The sequence below is a fragment of the Myotis davidii genome, unplaced genomic scaffold (genome assembly GCF_000327345.1).
Source record: "Myotis davidii unplaced genomic scaffold, ASM32734v1 scaffold496, whole genome shotgun sequence".
NCBI lineage: Eukaryota > Metazoa > Chordata > Mammalia > Chiroptera > Vespertilionidae > Myotis > Myotis davidii.
This window is the reverse complement of record NW_006289398.1, coordinates 6,645,949-6,650,704: the sequence shown is the minus strand read 5'-3', so window position 1 is coordinate 6,650,704 and position 4,756 is coordinate 6,645,949. Positions and strand designations below refer to the sequence as shown.

Sequence of the window (4,756 nt, the reverse complement as noted above, 5' to 3'; positions counted from 1 at the left end):
CAGTCTCTCTTGTGCGTTTTAGGAGCTGGGCGTCTAACAGTTGTCCCTGACCTCGGACAGGAGACTTTCCCCCTTTGTGTGTTCTGCCGTTTACCGTATTTTCTGGTCTCAAGCTGGATGTCAGAGTTAACTTTACTATTAATTTTCATTTCTCCCTTTTTCCTGGTCTGATTCGGAGACTTTTTTTTTTTTTATCCTCACCAGAGGGTATTTTTGTATTGATTTCTAGAAAGAGTGGGAGAGATGCCGATTGCTTGCCTCCCGCACCTGCCCCTGCCAGGGCTGGGGAACCTGCGACCGAGGCACCTGCCCTTGACTGGGAGTCAAGCCCACGGCCCGCTAACCACTGAGGCACACCGGCCAGGCCAAAGACATTTTTTTAGGTGGCATTATGGCTAGTAAATGATCTGGTAATCTTATAACATGCGTTTTAAAAAATGTTTTTATTAATTTCCTCGTCAGTCTTTTTTTTAAAAAAATACATTTTTGATTTTTGAGAGGGAGGGAGAGAGAAGGATAGAATCATCGATGAGAGGAACACTTCGATTGATGGCTGGCCCCCTTCTGGGGATCAAGCCTGCAACCCGGCAACCTGGGCACGTGCCCTGACTGGGAATTGAACCGTGACCTCCTGGTTCATAGGTTGATGCTCAACCCCTGAGCCAAGCTGGCTGGGCAGTTTGTTCTTTTTTGTTGCAGTGTAATATTAAGTATTGTGCTGCTTTTTTTATTGACTTTTTTAGAGAGAGAGGAAAGGAGAGGGAGAGGGAGAGGGAGAAGCAGAGAGAGAGACATTGATGTGAGAGAGATGCACCAGTCGGCTGCCTCCTGTACGTGCCCTGACCGGGGACCGAACCCATAGCCTGGGCACGTGTCTGGACCAAGAATCAAACCTGTGACCCTTGCCGAGACCGGTTTGGCTCAGTGGATAGAGCGTCGGCCTGCGGACTGAAGGTCCCAGGTTCGATTCCGGTCAAGGGCATGTTCCTTGGTTGCGGGCACATCCCCAGTAGGAGATGTGCAGGAGGCGGCTGATCGATGTTTCTCTCTCATCAATGTTTCTAACTCTCTATCTCTCTCCCTTCCTCTCTGTAAAAAATCAATAAAATATATTAAAAAAAAAAACCTGTGACCCTCCAGTGCGTGGACGATGTCCAGCCTGACCCGCCTGGCCAGGGCCGCCATGTCACCCGGTGTGAATACCCTGGGACTAGTCTTCCCGTTCGGTGGTTGGCGGGCGTGGGAATAAAGCCGCTGCAGACGTTCTGTACATGGTTTCGGTGGGAAAGCACCGCTCCTGTTGGGGGCGTGGGGCCTGGCTCACAGCGTGTGCGCACGTGTGGGCGTGTTCAACACCGTGCGTGACACGTGTTTCTACAGTGGTGGCACCGGTGAGACCGCACCCAGTGCGTCGGCGGGTTCCGGTCACTTCACACCCTCGGCACTGCTTTGTATGTGGTGGGGCTTTTACGGGACCCTCCTGAGTCCAGAACACCCGAAGCTGCCTGGGCTGCCTCCCGATGCCCATGCATGAGAACAAAGAGGGTTTGGGGTTTTTTTTTGAGAAATCACTTGACTGCGTTCTGAAATTCCTACCTTGTCCAGTTGTTTGGCAATCCCGACAAGCTCGGAGGTACCAGGGGACTCACGTGGCTCGACTGTGTTTCTGGCCCCACCACCGATGAGGGGGGGAGCGTGGGCAGCCCAGTCCAGGCCTCTGAGGATGAATGCTGTCTGTAGGGAAGATGGGAGTGATTAGATGACTGCAGACTTCCTACATTTTTTCTCCATCGTCTTCCTTCCTGGCGCGCTGTCTTCCGTTCTTCTCTAGCTCCGTGAAATCAGCGCTCATCACGCTCCTTCACGTGATCGCCATTCACTCGCGCAGACAGCCGTCTCCTGTGAGCCTCGGGCGCTGGGGACACTCCGGTGACCTCGACACAGCTCAGGGTGGAGCAGACTCTTACCAGGCGGTGGAAGTGTTTCCTCTGATTGCATTGGGACTCGATGGAAAACGGGGCCGAGGGCACTCTTGTTGCCACAGAGCTTCCCGGTTCCGTTCATTCTTCCAGCGCCCACCCTCACCCCTTCCTGCCCCCCGCCCGCACCGCTGGGAACCGGGGTAAAGGTCGCGGCCGCCCCTGGGTGTGCAGTGGGGTGACAGGGCCTGGCTCATGGCCCCGGGTGCCTGAGTCCCCGTGGCCAGGCTGCCCGGCCCCGTGGCCGTGTCAGTGGGCAGGCTCTCCAGGTCCTGCCCAGGAGCAAATGGGGTTGGGAGGGCTCAGTGTCTGTTCTGTTGGAACCCAACAGCTTGAAAGTCAAGTTCGTGCCTCTGAGCACTTCCCTGGCTGGTGATTGACGGCCGGCTCCCTGGCCCTCTGGCTGCTTCCTGCCTGGCCACGTGCCGGGGAGCACGGAGCACTGAGCTGGGGAGCACGGAGCGCTGAGCTGTGGGGTACTCAGCTGTGGGGCGCTGAGCTGAGGGGTGCGGGGCGCTGAGCTGGGGAGCACGGGGCGCTGAGCTGTGGAGCTCTCAGCTGTGGGGTGCTGAGCTGGGGAGCACGGGGCGCCGAGCTGGGGAGCACGGAGCACTGAGCTGTGGAGCTCTCAGCTGTGGGGCGCTGAGCTGGGGAGCACGGGGCGCCGAGCTGGGGAGCACGGAGCACTGAGCTGTGGAGCTCTCAGCTGTGGGGCGCTGAGCTGGGGAGCACGGGGCGCCGAGCTGGGGAGCACGGAGCACTGAGCTGTGGAGCTCTCAGCTGTGGGGCGCTGAGCTGGGGAGCACGGGGCGCCGAGCTGGGGAGCACGGAGCACTGAGCTGTGGAGCTCTCAGCTGTGGGGCGCTGAGCTGGGGAGCACGGGGCGCCGAGCTGGGGAGCACGGAGCACTGAGCTGTGGAGCTCTCAGCTGTGGGGCGCTGAGCTGGGGAGCACGGGGCGCCGAGCTGGGGAGCACGGAGCACTGAGCTGTGGAGCTCTCAGCTGTGGGGCGCTGAGCTGGGGAGCACGGGGCGCCGAGCTGGGGAGCACGGAGCACTGAGCTGTGGAGCTCTCAGCTGTGGGGCGCTGAGCTGGGGGGCACGGGGCGCCGAGCTGGGGAGCACGGGGCGCTGAGCTGTGTTGCTTGCATGCTGGCTGCACGTGTGTCCCGGCTCCGAGCCTCCTGCGATGATGGGTTTCCTTTCTCCCCATCGTGCGCGGGAGTGCTGTGCGCCTGCATTACTCACCGTGTTCCTCTCTGTGCAGCACAGCCCTCCCGTGATGTTGGGTTCCAAGCCTGGTCTTGAGGCAGGACAAGCGGGTCCGTCCTGGGCTTCCTTTGCGTTTCCTGCTGGTTTCAGGGCCCCTGCGACCTGCCCCGACCGGGCAGCTCCTGCTGGAGCCCGCAGCGGAGCTGTGCCGTGTTTCGCTGGGCTCAGGCCGTGGTCTCCGCAGCCGCGTGGGAAGGACCTGGATTCCCGCGCCAGCGACACGTCAGCCTCTCCCGTGTGTCTTCCTTCGGGGACGGGCCTGGCCGGACCGGCCGCCGTGGGAAGCAGCGCCCACAGGGAACCGTCTCCAGTTCCTCCGTTCTGAGCGCCTCACGCTTACACCTCACGGAGCGCGTGAGCCTTACACTCACTTTCAGCCGTGTCGTGGAGCAGGCTGGGTCAGAGTTCTCTTCATCCCCTGCTCAGAACCGATACTCAGTTGCTGGTTTTTAGACTCTTTAGACCTGGCATTTTTGCAGAGCACAGTGGGCGGGAAGAAGCTGAGGGGACACGGGCTGTGTGAGGCGGCGTGCGCAGCTCAGCCCTCATGGAAGCCCGGCCTCTGTGAGCCGACATTAACGCGTGACGGTGAAGAGAAGGCGGAGAGAGGAGTCAGGGTGTGACGGCTCATGGGTGGCTGCTGAGAGCAGTTCTGCTGCCCGAGCCCAGCCTGTCTGAGACGACTGTGTCCCCACTGCTGCTGCCATTGCGGGAGGGGTCGGAGCGGCAGCAGGGGCAGCAGGCCTCTTCCGGGGGGGCCCGGGGGGCACTCTGGGGACTCACAGCTCACAGGACGCGGTTTAGAAGCAGCCTTGTCGTCGTGTTCACTTGCTTGAAATGAAACTAGTGACTTTAGGCCCTTGGCTTTCATTCTGGGGTGCCCAGTGTTCAGCTGCCGCAAGAAAGGAACCTGGGGCTTTGAGACCATCCCCCGAAGGACGCCTGTCCACGGGTTTAGGGAGGAGACAGCTCCCCCCCCCCCTCCCAGCCCCTCCCTCCTCCTGTCCGCTCCCCCACTCAGCAGGCCCGTCCTGAGCCCCATGTTGGGTGGGCACGTGGGCGACCTGGACAGTGCAGAGGCAGCTCTGTCTGCCGGCCTGGCGCCCGTGGCCTTGAAACAGCTCTGCTGTGGGGACTCCAGGTGCCGGGCTGCAGCGGGGATGGGGGTAGGGGTGGGGTGGCGGTCGGGGGCGTGGGCAGCTCTTGTGAAGGGTCGCGGGGGAGTGTTTCGGGCTTTGCAGGCCGCACAGTCTCTGTCTCAGCTGCCCCAAAAGCAGGCCTGGGTGACGTGTAAACCGGGGCACGTGGCCGTGTTCCAATAAAGCTTTATTCACAACAGCAGGCTGGGGGCCGCATGTCACTGGCCAGACATTGTTGGAAGCGCATCTGCTCTCAAAGGTGGCCATACCCCAGGTTTCCTCTCCCCAGCACATTCTGTTCTGTTCTTTTCTCTTTCTCTGTAGCATTTGTCCTTATCCACTTGGTTCCGTTGTTGCTTTTGTCCCC

The 4,756-nt window shown here is 60.3% G+C and overlaps 1 protein-coding gene across 1 annotated transcript in view; it reads left to right on the top strand.

Moving 5' to 3' along the window:
* The first annotated feature begins 3,201 nt into the window (after nucleotides 1-3,201).
* ARL15 (ADP ribosylation factor like GTPase 15) overlaps nucleotides 3,202-4,756 on the top strand; it is a 213,964-nt gene continuing 212,409 nt past the window's right edge. The window contains exon 1 of the mRNA XM_006761775.2: nucleotides 3,202-3,648. The gene's annotated coding sequence lies outside the window, so the exon portion shown is untranslated. The remainder of the gene's footprint in view (nucleotides 3,649-4,756) is intronic.